Genomic DNA, 15,099 nt, shown 5'->3' with positions numbered 1-15,099 from the left:
ATCCTTCTGAAAGCTCCACCACCTTCAACTACTTCACTTAAAGAGTCAAGTACAAAAATCCATTTTCGAAACTCATTCCCACACCACACTCTAAGACTGTGTGCATGAATGAGTCTCAAGGGGGCATTTGTAGAGAGGGAAAATTCCCGACCTATTACAAGCTGACACGTCACATTACCAAGTTCACAAAATACAGCCAATTACAAAGCACCACGTACTGCTACTAGGTTTTGCTATCACTATTCAGAAGCCAACAAAAATTTTCCAAGTGTCATGCAAAAACCAATCACGCATCAGCGCACGTGTAAGCGATGACACAAGCAGCCTCCCACGTGTAAGCGATGACACAAGCAGTCCAGCATGTGTAAGCGATGACATAAGTGGACCAATCAGGCTGTGACATGTGTCACCAATCAGACTCCGCCACGTGTCGCTTACCCACCTTCAAACTCCTATAAATAGAAGCCTTCCTAAGACACCAGGAAAAGGACCAAGATTCAGAAGTGAAAAAGCTCTGCAAGAATCAAGCCTTAGAGCCTTCAAGAACTTCAACCCCAAAATCGGAGAACATTCAAAGCAGAATCATCCAAACCATCTGCCTAGATCCTAAAGTTTGCGGGAATCAAGCTCAAAGGTCCGAAAACATCAACAAATCACAAATCAGTGAAGCTCTACGGATTCAAGCCTCCAAAGTATCGAAGAACTTCCACCACAAACCTTCAAATACAAAGAACATTCGAAGCAGAATCATCCAAACTACCTGCCTAGATCTCAAAGGTCACTGGAATCAGGCTCAAAAGCCTCCAAAAACCTCAAACAACCACAAATCAGTGAAGCTCCACGGATTCAAGCCTCTAAAGCCCCGAAGAACTTCCACCACAAACCTTCGAAGACGAAGAACACACGAAGAACGTGAAGAACAAAGGATTTCCAACAAGCTCATAGCCAGAGATTTATTGTAATTCTGTTCCAAAGATCTTCAATCCATTCTTCAGCCAAATTGAAGTAAATTGGGTGTTCAAATCAAAATGACATTACTACAAATCCAATCAACAAGTTTTTTAAGGAGATCGAATCAGAGGATCACTCTTTTGTAATTACAGAGAATTGTACCACACAATCATCAATACAAATTCGCATTTGTGAAACTATTTTACTTATTGGACTTATTTCGAACCGAGAAATTTAGTCGCTTACATACACCAAAGGGACCAAGCAGTCACAAAGAAAAACTCAAGATCCTATAAAGTGCCAGTTGCCATAAATCCCAATGCTATATCTGCAATATCCAAATAATTGGATTTAAGGTTCACTAGACAATCTTTCCATTTGTCCTAGACCTACCTAGCTAGATCATAGAAGACTAAAGAGTGTAATATGGTTTCAACCCCATGATCACAGATGGGACATATAACACTTGTATTTATACCTCTCTTGTACAGATTCAACTTTGTTGGGAGAGCATTCATACATGCTTTCCATGCAAAAATACGAATCTTTGCTGGAACTTTTAAGTGCCACAATTTCCTCCACAATGGGGTTCTTGGGTCCCCATTAGAGCACTCAGCAACCTCAACAAAATCAACCACCTTGAGAGCAATATAATACGCACTCTTCACAGTAAACTCACCCGTTTTATTGCCTATCCAAATAATTTTGTCTTCAGGCAGATTGTAACTCAAAGGAATATTCAGAATTGTATTAGCTTCAAAGTGGAGAAAAAGAGACCTGACTAAATTAGCTTTCCACCTTCTGCTCTCCGAGTCTATAAGAGTTAAGACCATTGGGAAATCAGTAAGGATGCGAGGTGGGGAGATTACCTTGTAGGTTGAGGGAGTGGGTAGCCACTTGTCTTCCCATATGTGGATTACTTTTCCATTACCTACCCTCCATCTAGTTCCTCTTTTAAAAACCTCCAAACTGTTGAAGATACTTTTCCAAGCATACGAAGGGTTACTTCCCAGCTACGAATTGAGAACATCGCCGTGGGGATAGTATTTTGCCTTATATATGCGAGCCACTAGGGAATGAGGATTGGAAAGAAACCTCCACCCTTATTTAGCTAGCATAGCTAAGTTAAAAGTTTGCAAGTTTTTGAACCCCATTCCACCTCTTAGCTTGGATTTGCACATAGTCTTCCAGTTAACCTAAGCTATTTTTGACTCCTTTTGCCTTTGTCCCTACCAAAATCTTCGCATCATACCTTCAATCTCGTCACAAAGTCCCTTTGGAAGTTGGAAGCAGCTCATGGTGTATGTCAGGATGGCTTGGGCGATGACTTCTATTAGGACTTCCCTTCCCCCACCCGAAAGGAGCTTCTCTTTCCAGCCAGACAATTTTTTCCCCACCTTCTCTTTTACTTCTGCAAAAAATTTCCTTTTTTGACTTGCTAATGATTGATGGGAGGCCCAGGTATTTGCTATGTCTCTGGTCTTGCATAGGCCCCAGGATTTCTAGTACTTCATTTTTCAACCCACTAGGAGCATTGTGACTAAAGAAAACTGAAGACTTGTCTGCATTGATCTTTTGCCCCGATGCCACCTCATAGAGCTCAAGAATTTCAGTGAGTTTTTTACATTCTTGCCTACTGGCTTTGTAGAATAGCAAGCTATCATCGGCAAAAAATAAGTGGGTAATCATGAGGCATCCTCTACATATAGATATTCCACTGAGCATTTTATTTCTGGTTGCATCACTTATAAGAGATGAGAAACCATCATCCGAGCCTGGAGCTTTTGTAGGGTGCATTTGTTGAAGAGCTGTCACCACTTCCTCCCTTGTGAACTCCTTAATCAGCCTCTGGTTCATCTCATCTATAACTCTGGTGGGGATTGTATTTGTAACCTCTGAGATGCGGCTAGGAAAAGATGTAGAAAACAGCTTCTCAAAATAAGATACTGCAACAGCCGCTATGCTTTCAGTATTGTCGCACCAATTCCCATTCTCATCCATTAACTTGGTAATTATGTTTTTCTTCCGCCCTTCAGATGCTTTGGAGTGAAAATATTTTGTATTCTGGTCTCCCAAGCCTAACCATTGAACTCTTGATCTTTGCTGCCACATAATCTCCTCACTATCTAGTAAGTCATTTATCTCTTTCCGGAGTACATTGATTTCTCTGCCCAAACTCCCATTTCTATCTCTTTGAACCAAATTACTCAAGGACCACCTTTTTTCTTGGATCTTCTTTGGGACCTTTCCAAAGGCATACAAATTCCACCTGGATAGCTCCATAGCACATTGCTTGAGACTTAAGGCCATATCACTTGCGGAGTTTAAACTCATATTCTTGCTCCACGTTTCCTCAATGATTTTCCTACAATCCCCCATTTTAGTCCACATCGCTTCAAAGTGAAAGCGACGCTTTCTTGGGGGTTGAGGATGATAAGAATCAGACACCAAAAGAGCACAATGGTCTGATGTAGAATCTACAATGTGGTATACACGGGCTTCCTTAAAATGCTCCATCCACTCCGAGGTAGCAAGAGCCCGATCTAACCTGATATACATTCTATTCTCTTCTTCTTGCATATTACACCACGTATAATCAGGACCATTATAACCCAAGTCCTTGAAGCCACAATAATTAACTGCATCTCAGAACTCATCCATCTGTCTCTGAGATTTTTGCACACCTCCCATTTTTTCGTTCATAGACAAAATCTCATTGAAGTCCCCGAAACATATCCACGGCAGTTGGAACTTCCTGTTTAACGCTTTTAATTGGTCCCATGATTCTTTTCTCTTATGGGCTTCCAGGTGTCCATAGAAGCCTGTGATTCTCCATTTGAGTCCTGAGTCAGCTTTTGTAACAATTGCGTCAATGAAATTGCCCGCATACCCCATGATTTCCAAATTGATGTTTTCTTTCCACAGCATTGTCAAACCTCCACTTTTATCTGATTTAGGGACAACCAAACCATAAACAAATCCCACTTTCCTCTTTGCTCTTTCCATTGCTTTCTTCTTAAGTTTTGTCTCTGATAAAAAGACAAAATTGGGATCCCACCGCCGCACAATCTCGCACAGGGCATTGACTAACTGGGGGTTCCCAAGCCCCCGGCAGTTCCATCCTAAAACTCTCATGTTGAAAGCAAGCAGCCCAACACTTCTATTACAGCAACCCAAAACACAGCCAGACCACTTGAAAACCAAATACCCATAAGCACAAAACATGGAAGCCAAAAGACAGAATTTTACCTTGCAAAAATCTATAGCCGTCAGATTGAAAGCAAACGCCCAAAGAAGATGACACAGATAGCACCACCACCAAGTCATCTAATACACCCACTTAGGGGTAGAAAAAACTCATGCCGGCCAAGAAAAAGGCCCACTATAAGGGCAGAGAAAGCCCACAATGGAGGAAAACCCACTACTAGGCTGAGCACCCACGCAGCGCGTGACCCACTGAAAGGGAAAGAGGCAGAGAAAGCCACACCCCGGAGCGTAGCTCACGAATGCAGCAGGAAGCACTCAAGCGTACGATAGCAAGGAGCTATTTATCATGCACCGAGAGAAAATACTCCTACGAGGGAGAGGGAAAGCCTATTCGCTGCATCTCCAAATTTGGTTGTAATCCTTATTTGAGTCTTAGGTTGATAGCTTGTTTAATCCATTTAATATAACTGGATGTATCTTATATATATATATTAGTTTATCTTATTATTATTTTAAAAAAAAATCAAGTTTGATTTATTTTGATATTCTAAGAATTAATTTTTATTAATTTTGAAATTTAGAATATGATTTATTATTTTTTGCATTCCATTTCCTCCTCACTCTTGCTTTCAAAAAAAAATCTTGAAATGGGCACATAAATAAAGTATGGTCGCTCTTACAACTTCTAAAAAGGATTTACCCATAAATCATAATTAATCAAGACTTATTTATTTTCTGAAAAATTATTAAATACTCTCGGAGTATGGATAAATAATGCTTCCTCCTCTCACATTCGCAGTGGACCCCATCATCAATTTAATGAATAGACATCACCCACCATGAATGTGAAAGGAGGGAGCATTATTCTTCATGCTCCGAGAGTACCTAAGTATTACTCTTATTTTCTTCCGGTATGTTAGGTTGACCATAATACAAATAATTAACGCCTGAAGTGGGATTGCTCAATTATGTACTCGATAAATTTTGACAACAAATTAATTTGATTGTAGCCCATGACTATAACTTCACTTAATAGCTTTTTATTCGATGTGAATTTTGACAAATTTATCATTAGATTATGTTCTCTTCTTACATCTTTTATGTTTGCATAATTTATAGAAGATAAAAAAAATTAATAACTATCTCATCAGTAAAATGTTTAAATTTTAAGTTTTTGTAATTAAAAATTATTTATAAAAAATAAATTTATAGATTGAATAGTATATAAGATTTGATTGACATAAAATTTTATGTGTGTGTTAATAATATAAAAGATACGTAAACCAAAAACTAAATTTTAAAATATGTAACAATATTAATTTTTTAATATTGTTACATATTGTTTCTATACATAGGGGAATCATTCAAAAGATCGATTCTTCTCTCGTACTTGTTATAAGAAAAAAACGAATGAGTTGCATATATTTATGATTTATGTCAACATTTTTGTTGTTGTTGGGGTAGTAATGATTTATGTCATGCTGGCATATATATGGCCTCATGCATGTATCGTATTATTAGGGGTGACAATTTTGTATTAGTGGTTTGTGTTCCTTTTCTAGATATGACTCATATGAGTATTTAAATATAGGGAAATGCTAATGAGTGACCTTAGGGCACTGATTAAGAATCTAGTTAAAGAAAGTTTTTATGGGAAAAGAAAAAAAAAACAATTAATGTTTTGACAGCTTTTTTCATTTCCCATAAAAGTGATGTCAAAATTTTCCTAAAATGGATTGTTAACGATGCCCTTAGGGCACTCGTTAGCATAACCCTTAAATATATGGCTCAATCTTAACCTTATCCATTTAATAATTGTGTTAAACCCTTTTAAGTCTAACACAACCCATTTCAACATGTTTACACACAATAAGAATAATAAAGTACATAAAAGTTTTTTTGTTTGTTTATTTTTGTTTTAGGTAAAAGTGTTAAATACTTTAGTTTTTCAACAAAGAAATTATTAATATAAAAATGAAAATTATTTAATTACTTAATTATATTATAGAGAAAATCAGAAAAATGACATTTATTTATAGTAATTGAGTCGTTTGAGTTGATTATAGGTCAACAAGGTATTGACCAAATTATTAATTGTGTTAAGCGTGTCAACCTTTTTTTAACACTAACTCATTTCATGCAATAAAAGCCATGTCATGATCGCAGGTCATGTGAAATATTGTCATCCCTATCATATTACTGCGTTTTAGGATGAGTTTTGTTCAGCTTTTTGTAAAAGTGCATAATGAAAAAGTTGAGTTTTCAAAAAGTGCATAATGAAAAAATGTATTTTCAAAAAGCTGAGTGTTTGGTAAAAACTGTTAAAAAGTGATTTTTGAAAAAGCTGAGTGTTTGGCTAGCACTTATAAAAGTGGTAGTTTAAGGGATAAATTACCAAAAAGGACAATGTATATATAAGGGAGTTTATTTCATATATATATATTTTTTAATGTGAGTTTGGTTCATACTTAAATCAACTACTTTATCATACTTAAATCAATTTTTCTCTTTCTAAAAAAATTATTTTTTTCTCACCAATATTAGCTAATAATAACCTATCACTTAAAATTTATTTTGAAAATATTGTGATAAAAATTGATACTGATTTTAATTTTAATGTGCTATTAAAATTATTTTTTCCTCTTTCTAAAAAAATTATTTTTTTCTCACCAATATTAGCTAATAATAACCTACCACTTAAGATTTATTGTGAAAGTATTGTGAAAATATTGTGATAAAAATTGATACTGATTTTAATTTTAATGTGATATTAAAATTATTTTTTTCTCTTTCTAAAAAAATTATTTTTTTCTCACCAATATTAGCTAATAATAACCTACCACTTAAGATTTATTGTGAAAGTATTGTGAAAATATTTTTATAAAAATTGATACTGATTTTAATTTGAACGTGCTATTAAAATTATTTTTTTCATACTAATATTAGCTAATAATAACATACCACTTAAAATTTATTGGGAAAGTATTGTAAAAATATTGTGATTCCATTTCTTTTTCTTTTTTTTTTTTCCTTTTTTTCCCTCTTTTTTTATCCTCCACACACGTACCGCATTTCTTTTTCTTTTTCTTTTTTCCCTTTTTTTCCCTTTGTTTTTTCTCCTCCACACACATACCCTTCCACTTTTCTTTTCTTTTTACTTCTTTCCTCTTTTGCAATCTACCACTTCCTCCAAACTCAGAACGTTCCAGCTCTCTTTTTTTTGTTTTTCCTCTTAGCACTTCCTTTCTCCCTTTATAAAAATATACCCTTACTCTTTTCTTTTTTTTCCTTCTTTCTTTTTTTCCTTTACTCTTTTCTGCTCTTTGTTTTTCCCAGAACATTAATTCCACAGACTCATAGAGCTCTCCTTTAATCATTCTTCCTCTTTTCTTTTCTTTTTTTTTTTTTTTCTTTTTTTTCCCCTTTTCTCTTAGCACATCGTCTGTAACACCTATGCAAGGGATTGATTTTTTTTTTTCCTTAGCTGATTTGGGAATTTGTTATAGATTTTTTTGTGTTTGGATTTGGAAATTTGTTATTGAGAGGGCAGAGCAGAGAGATGAGATGAGAGGAATGAGGACCGCGTGAGAACTGAAGCCATTTATCAAGGGTAATTTGGTATTTTTCTGCAGAGCCCAATGGATACCATTCAAACACACATTCGACTTTTTGTTTATGAACCTCCAGAGGTCCATAATTGTCTTGCGCGTTTATGCCTTCGTCCAAAACGCAACTTTTATATAAAAGTTGCGTTTCTGCTTCACCAAACTCATATTTTCGTCCAGCTTTTAGACAAACGCGCGTTTCAGCCCCTAAAAGCTGAAACAAACGGGCACTTAAGTAGTTAATTAATTATAAGTTCTCATAAGTTTTATCCTAACATTCATTGAATGTGATTCTTGTTATTGTACTGGTAAGAGAAATGAGAATCTTAAAGCGTGGCAGTGTAAAGCCATATGCTGACATTGGGTCCCCATTAATCATAGCCTAATAATTTTAAATGGGTTGTGTAATCATAGCCTAAACATTATTAAAAAGAGAGTTAATGTTTGTTTTTTCTTTTATATTATCATTAATTATATTGGTTTTTCTCTAAGTTTTTTATTTTTATTTTTTTGAGATAAGGTTTTTCTCTAAGTTAATGAAGAAAAAAATCAATTGTGATTAATTAAAACAAATTAATATAGATTTTTATTAATTAGTATTATTTACAAAAAAGTTAAAAGTTAAATTTTTACCCAAAAAAATAAATTAAGACAAAAAGAAAACCTTTTCCCAAACACTCTCTATAAAGAGTTTAGGAATGAGCCATGATGCAATTACTAGAAATATATTCACATAATATAATCACAATTTTGCAGATGATTCAACACGATTTAAAGAAGCTAAATAAAACACTATCCTAGTTTATGGTTCGGTGGTTAGGGTCTTGGTTTGAAGTAGGCATTGTGCTCAATTCTCTCAAAAAAAAAAAAAAAAAAAAAAAAAAGCGCATATGGGATTGAAATTTGGCTATGGATACTCTCATGGGTCCGTTTAAGTCAAAAAGATTAGGACACTGGTTCCTTAATAGGTTGAGCCGTTAAGGTTAACAAAGTGGTCACTGGCTCCTTAGTAAGCTCAGTTCAAAACGAGTGTCCATCAAAAGAAACATTTAAGTCTGACACCTTAACAAAGTGTCCCCACATGACCCACTAAACACTACTCGTGTTTTGGAGTGTGTCAGTGGCAAGAGGCTATATAAAAAGGCGCCATTGTGTGCGTGTGGTTTCCAAGAAAGAGAGACTGAAGAGTTTTTTTTTTTTTTTGAAAGCTAGAGACTGAAGAGTTAAATGCATATTTCAAAGGAAAAAATTAAAGTGTTTCGTGCACCGATAAACTGAGGGTTTTCTAGAAAAGCGTGTGACAACATCATATCTCGGTATATATTTAATTTAATTCATCCCCAATAGAAAAGCATGTGAGTGACTAGAAATAATTCATTCCATGACTACTCTGAAAAGTAATCTTTGCAGCATAACAATCAAATCAGACAAACATTGTTTAAAAGTATATGTTTAACCTTGGCATTGCTCAATTCTCTCTCTCTCTCTCTCTCTCACACACACATATATATATATATATATATATATGTTGAGCGTTGAATATAATTTGGAAAGAGCATATGGATAAGCCTTCATCTATATTATTTATTTTTTAAATTTGGAACCTATTAAAATCAGCTCAAAAATTCCAAAATACTAATTCTTTTAAGTTTGTCAAACGCATCCCAATAGAAGTGGATATGTGCCAAGGCACTCTGTAACCCAATTAAATTGATTACTGTTTGGATAGTTCTTCATTCAAACCATAAAAAATAAAAAATAAAAAATAAAAAATAAAAAAATTCAGTGTATATTAAAAAATTACTACCCTATTGGATTTGGTCGGTGCTGAAGGCTTTGTCCAGTGTGTTTCTTTAATCCAAAAAAAGAAGGTAGAGTTTAAGGTCAAAGTTATCATTATTGCTTGGATACCACTTGCGGTTTGTGGATCTCGTTGCAGGCTAGAGTCTAAGTGGTCCCCTACAGTGGCTTTTGTTGACGTTATTTTGATAAAGGGTTGCGTTAACAGAAACTTGCTGTGCCTGTTAACAACAGCTTTTTGCACGTTTTTTTTTTTACTTTTGGTTGCTTTTTAGTTTTTTTGACAATTTTTTAGTAATTTTTTTTATCCTTTTTGGTAATTCTTTAGAAAATTTTTTGTTTTTTTTATTAACACAACCCACTAAGAAAAAAATCTTAACAAGCACCTCACACGGGGCTTGTTAATATTTCCTTTTTGATGAAAGGTTTTTTACAATAATTAAGCTTTTATTTTTTTTATTAGTTTTTATTTAGAATTATCACAGTCCAAGTTTTCAATTCTTTGGATTTAAACGAGGTTGCTTGCACGAGTGTCTCTCTATTATTCTTAAGGTCCTAATTAAAAGTAAAAAACATGGGTACTTAATTGCATGATTAACCTAACCCCCCACTAGTTCACACTATCAAATTATTAATTAAAATACTATGATCATTGTAATTGGGTATTTGGGTTATGATTATTGTAATTGGGTTATGATTACTGTAATTGAGTTATGATTATTGTAATTGGTATGGTATTGTTTTGGTTGATGAATGAAGTTTTTGTTCACTATGCGAGGCTGAAGATCTCAATCAGGCGAAATCCTATGATCAATAATAGAGCAAAACTAGAGTTTGGATAGAAAATCTTGTTAAAGGTTTAGCAAATAGTCTTTAAGAGGGAGACTGCAACAAAATATTTGACTTTGACTTTAACTTTAGAATATTAATTAGTCTTTAACTAGAAGAATAAATAATATATAATGAGATGATTAATATGATTTTAATTTGATTTATTTAGAATGATTTTTATTTAATTTGTACATGACAGGAGAGCCATCTAAAATAATTGACTTTTGCAACCATGAATATTGTCAAAACTCTAAAATAATTTAGAGTTTCAGACCGTTCTTGCTTGTATTCATTTTTGCATCAATAAAGAGCTGAGTTCTATTTGAAGAGAGAGAGAGAGAGTTCTTAGTGTTCACACTATAAATTATTAATTAAAATAAAATGATCATTGTAATTGGGTTATGAAAATTGTAATTGGGTTATGATTATTGTAATTGGGTTATGATTATTGTAATTGATATGGGTATTATTTTGGTTGATGAATGAAGTTTTCGTTCACAATGCGAATCTGAAGATCTCAATCAAGCGAAATCCTGTGGTCAATAGAGCAAAACTAGAGTTTGGATAGAAAATCTTGTTAAAGGTTTAGCAAATAGCCTTTAAGAGGGAGACTGCAACAAAATATTTGACTTTGACTTTGACTTGAGAATATTAATTAGTCTTTAACTAGAAGAATAAATAATATATAATGAGATGATTAATATGATTTTTATTTGATTTATTTAGAAAGATTTTTATTTAATTTGTACAGGAGAGCCATCTAGAGTAATTGACTTTTGCAACCATGAATATTGTTAAAACTCTAAAATAATTTAGAGTTTCAGACCGTTCTTGCTTGTATTCATTTTTGCATCAATAAAGAGCTGAGTTCTATTTGGAGAGAGAGAGAGAGAGAGAGAGAGAGAGAGAGAGAGAGAGAGAGAGAGAGAGAGAGAGAGAGAGAGAGAGAGAGAGTTCTTAGTGTTCACACTATCAAATTATTAATTAAAATACTATGGTTATTGATGATGCCTAAAATTGTCAGTGAGTCGCACAGTCCTCTCGTGCTCTAGACAAAACTTGTGGAACAAAGAAGAAGAAAACCTCACAGAGAGTATTGGTGTTGTATTGGCCAAATACCCTCTAAATGTTAAGTTAGAGAACTTTTGCAATTCTAGAGTGCTAGAGCTGGGGTAAATTTTGTGTACCTCGATTTCTTAAGAGTTTTGGGTTTTTATAGTAGTGTAGAACCGACCTTCGTTTCTTGGTGGAGAATGTGTTTCCTTGTGAGGAAGATCATCATTAATACGCGTATGTTGTGGGATCTTTTCCTTATAGAGACTTCGTTGATTAGGGTTAATTGTAGAGTATAAGATATTTCCATACTAGGTTTCTTGGAGATTACTTAGGCCACGTAGGTGTCACATGGCTTTACTACCCATCTCCCTTGCATCCATCACACTGGAATCCATCTACTACGAAGAGTCTGTCTGCCTTCCTGCCTTTCCATCCGGGCTACGATTCCTTCCACTAGTGATTTGACTGTTAGTCCGTTTAGACCGTCCCTTTTCTCCCCACAGCCGCTTAAGGTTGACTCAATTGATTAGATCCATCTACCTTAGGTTTTATCACTATCAGCTGCCCCCTCACTTTATGGGTTCGTTGCCTGATTTCCCAGACAGATACGTGGAGTGACGGTCTAACCCAGTTTCTAGGGAGTTTTGTTTTGATTGACAGGCTAGTTTAGAGTTATAAATGCTTGGGCTCGTGGCACATTCTTAGTGGTTGATTACTCGGACCGAAGCATGTCTTCGTCTTCCGCACCATTTTCTCTATATATAGGTTGCTTCTCCCTTTCATTTTTACTTTCCGTAACTTATTTCCAGTGTCATAGCGCTCCCGTCACCTGCAAGAAATTGTCATAGCGTTAACTCAGTGCACCCATCTGCCACGTCGTTCCCGTTGCCTCATTGTACCGTTCAATTGTAAGTATCCTTCGTCATTTTCATTTCTTGTTTACTTTAAATATTGTATGCCTGTCGCATATATAGACCTGTAGAGTCTTAGGAGTTTACCCGTCACGTGTAGGTGTGATAAATGTCTAGCGAAGCATCGAGTGACCAATCGTGTGTCTGTAAAAAGCAATATCATATGCATAAGTGGCATTTATTTATTTATTTTTCCATGTTATATGCTTTGTAACCACTGTTGTTTGCTTATCAGGGATTGGTTTTTTGCTTTGCTATCCAATTGGGTTTTCTTTATTGTTGCTCATACCCTTTTTTGTTATATAATTATTTTGCATATTTTAGTTTTTTTTTTTTCCTCTCACGTATTTGGATTCAATTGACCTGTAAAATTGTGATGTTTCTTTAATCTTTTCCCACATTTTTCGATGAGCTAAATAGATTGGTAGAGTTCTCTTCGGGTTTTTTTTTTTTTTTTTTTGGCCTATGCTTTGCAATCAATTTGGCTTATTTATGTTTGCATAGATTTACATTTCAGTTCGCCTCAAAGATTACATTGTCTTAGTTTAGCGGAATTTGATTATTTTGTGATTGTTAATTTCAAGGCCAACCCGGGTTATATATATATATATATATATATATCTGGTTTGTGCTCTCTAGCACTTATTCCTACCAATGTTCTTGGGTTTTGGTGTTTAGATGTAATTTTTGGGATTCAAAATAACGTTGATTTCCATTTTAATAGGTGATTGGATTGAAATGTATATTTATTGTTCTATTTGAATCTTAGTATATTTCTTGTTCTTGAGAGGTAAAAGTTTGTTGTTTCATGCTTTGACCCCTCTTAATATGAAATTCCAGTTTTGTCATTGATTGCACTTAGATTTGTAACATTAGTTTCATTTAATATTATTTTTATCACTAGAAGTATATTTTCACATAATATAATCTCAATTTTTGAGATTATTAAATATGATAACATGAAGCTTAATAAAACACTATCCGAATTTTTAGTCGGTGGTTAGGGTCTTGGCGTAAAGTAAGCATTGTTCTCAAATTCTCGAAAGCAACAATGTCACATTGGTTTGGTTTTTTTTTTTTTTTTTTTTTTTTGTCACTAAAAATATATTTTCACATTATATGATCTCAATTTTGATGATGATTAAACACGATTACATGAAGCTTAGAAAAACACCATCCAAATTTGTATTTCAATGGTTAGAGTCTTGCTGTAAAATAGGCATTATGCTCAAATTTAGTAAGCAAACATGTATCACTGGTTTGGTTTCATATATATTATTATTGTTGTCTCTAACTTCTTGGATGGGAATGAGGTTAGGTTATAGTTTAACTTACAAGTTACAAACTTACAATCTTAGAACAACCACATCAATTCTTCTAAAAGATTCCGTTTATTTTACCAAAAAAAAAAAAATCTACTTTTTCTATTTTACATTTGTAAGGACTGTATTTGGATTAAAGACAGTACATGATTAGGTTTAAACCCAACAAGCCCAAACAATGAATTTATAGAACGTAGGTGAAAGAACTAGTTCTACTCTAAAAGATGGACCATAAAAGTTGCCGAATTAAGATTATTAAGCACAAGTAAGAAAATCTATCCTCAGCATAGCCTGAGAAACTTATCTTATAATATCTTGTTGATGAACACAGTTACCAGAATTCACAATGTTATTGCCTAGATTTTATGATTTTTTCCTCGATCCCCTTTTTAGGTCATCTTCCCGTGCTATATATTACAATCTTGGTGTTATCCCTACCATACACTTGTAGGTTAGATTCTAGGAGCTCCTTCTTGTCCCATCCAACACCTCCCAGAATCATTAAATAGTAGCTGTAAGGCTACTTGATCACTGTTCAGGTATCACCTCCACATTAATGAGGCCAGAGAGTTAGTTGGGAGGCATTTAATGCGGAGGTAGCAGCTTTTGAAGATATTTGTTGCCTCCCTTTACTTACCCATGTCCAACGTCCAACTCCTAATTATGATGCAACTTTGAAGAAGGTCTAGGGTGATATGACACTCTTACCGACCTCGGATCCTTATTCCCGAGATGGCTTTTCTCCTCGGACGTGTGTCGTACTTGTCTCGTACTATCCTTATTTTTTTCTTTATACCATTCCCATTATAACCTCATTTGGCTATTCTCGAATTAGTTAATGTCCTCAGATTGGGTCATAGGCCTAATTCATACAGCCTTAGTAATACTTCCTGACTAATTGGCCCCCACAACACCATCACTTTTACAAAACATCCAAATCAGTCCATCTATTATACACTATATTTTATATAAATAATATTTTTATATTCTTTTTTAAATATTATTTTATCTTTGTCGTTTCTCTTTTTTTATTCTTCCTCTTCTTTCTTCTTCTTTCTTTTTCCTTATCTCTCTACTGTTTCCTCTTTCTTTTTCTTCCTCTTCTTTCTTCTTTTTTCTCTCACGGTCAGATCAACACTCCATCACAAGCACCACAACCATCAAAACCCACAAGCACCACTGATCTCTGTCAACCCACAAGCACGTATCTACACTGCCAGCACCGATCCACATCATCGATCCACATGCAGCAGTGGTAATGGTGACGGTGATGAAATCGCCTCTCCAATCCACGATCCACTAATCCACAATCACCGATCAATGATCCACAAGCAATGATCCACAATCAAAGCACCACAAGCACTGTTTCAATTGACCCACAGCTACAAGTTTACAAAAATGCTCTCTCTATCTCTG

Source organism: Quercus robur, chromosome 3, assembly GCF_932294415.1.
Source record: "Quercus robur chromosome 3, dhQueRobu3.1, whole genome shotgun sequence".
Lineage (NCBI taxonomy): Eukaryota > Viridiplantae > Streptophyta > Magnoliopsida > Fagales > Fagaceae > Quercus > Quercus robur.
The sequence above is the reverse complement of the archived record's forward strand: the minus strand, read 5'-3'. Positions refer to the sequence as shown.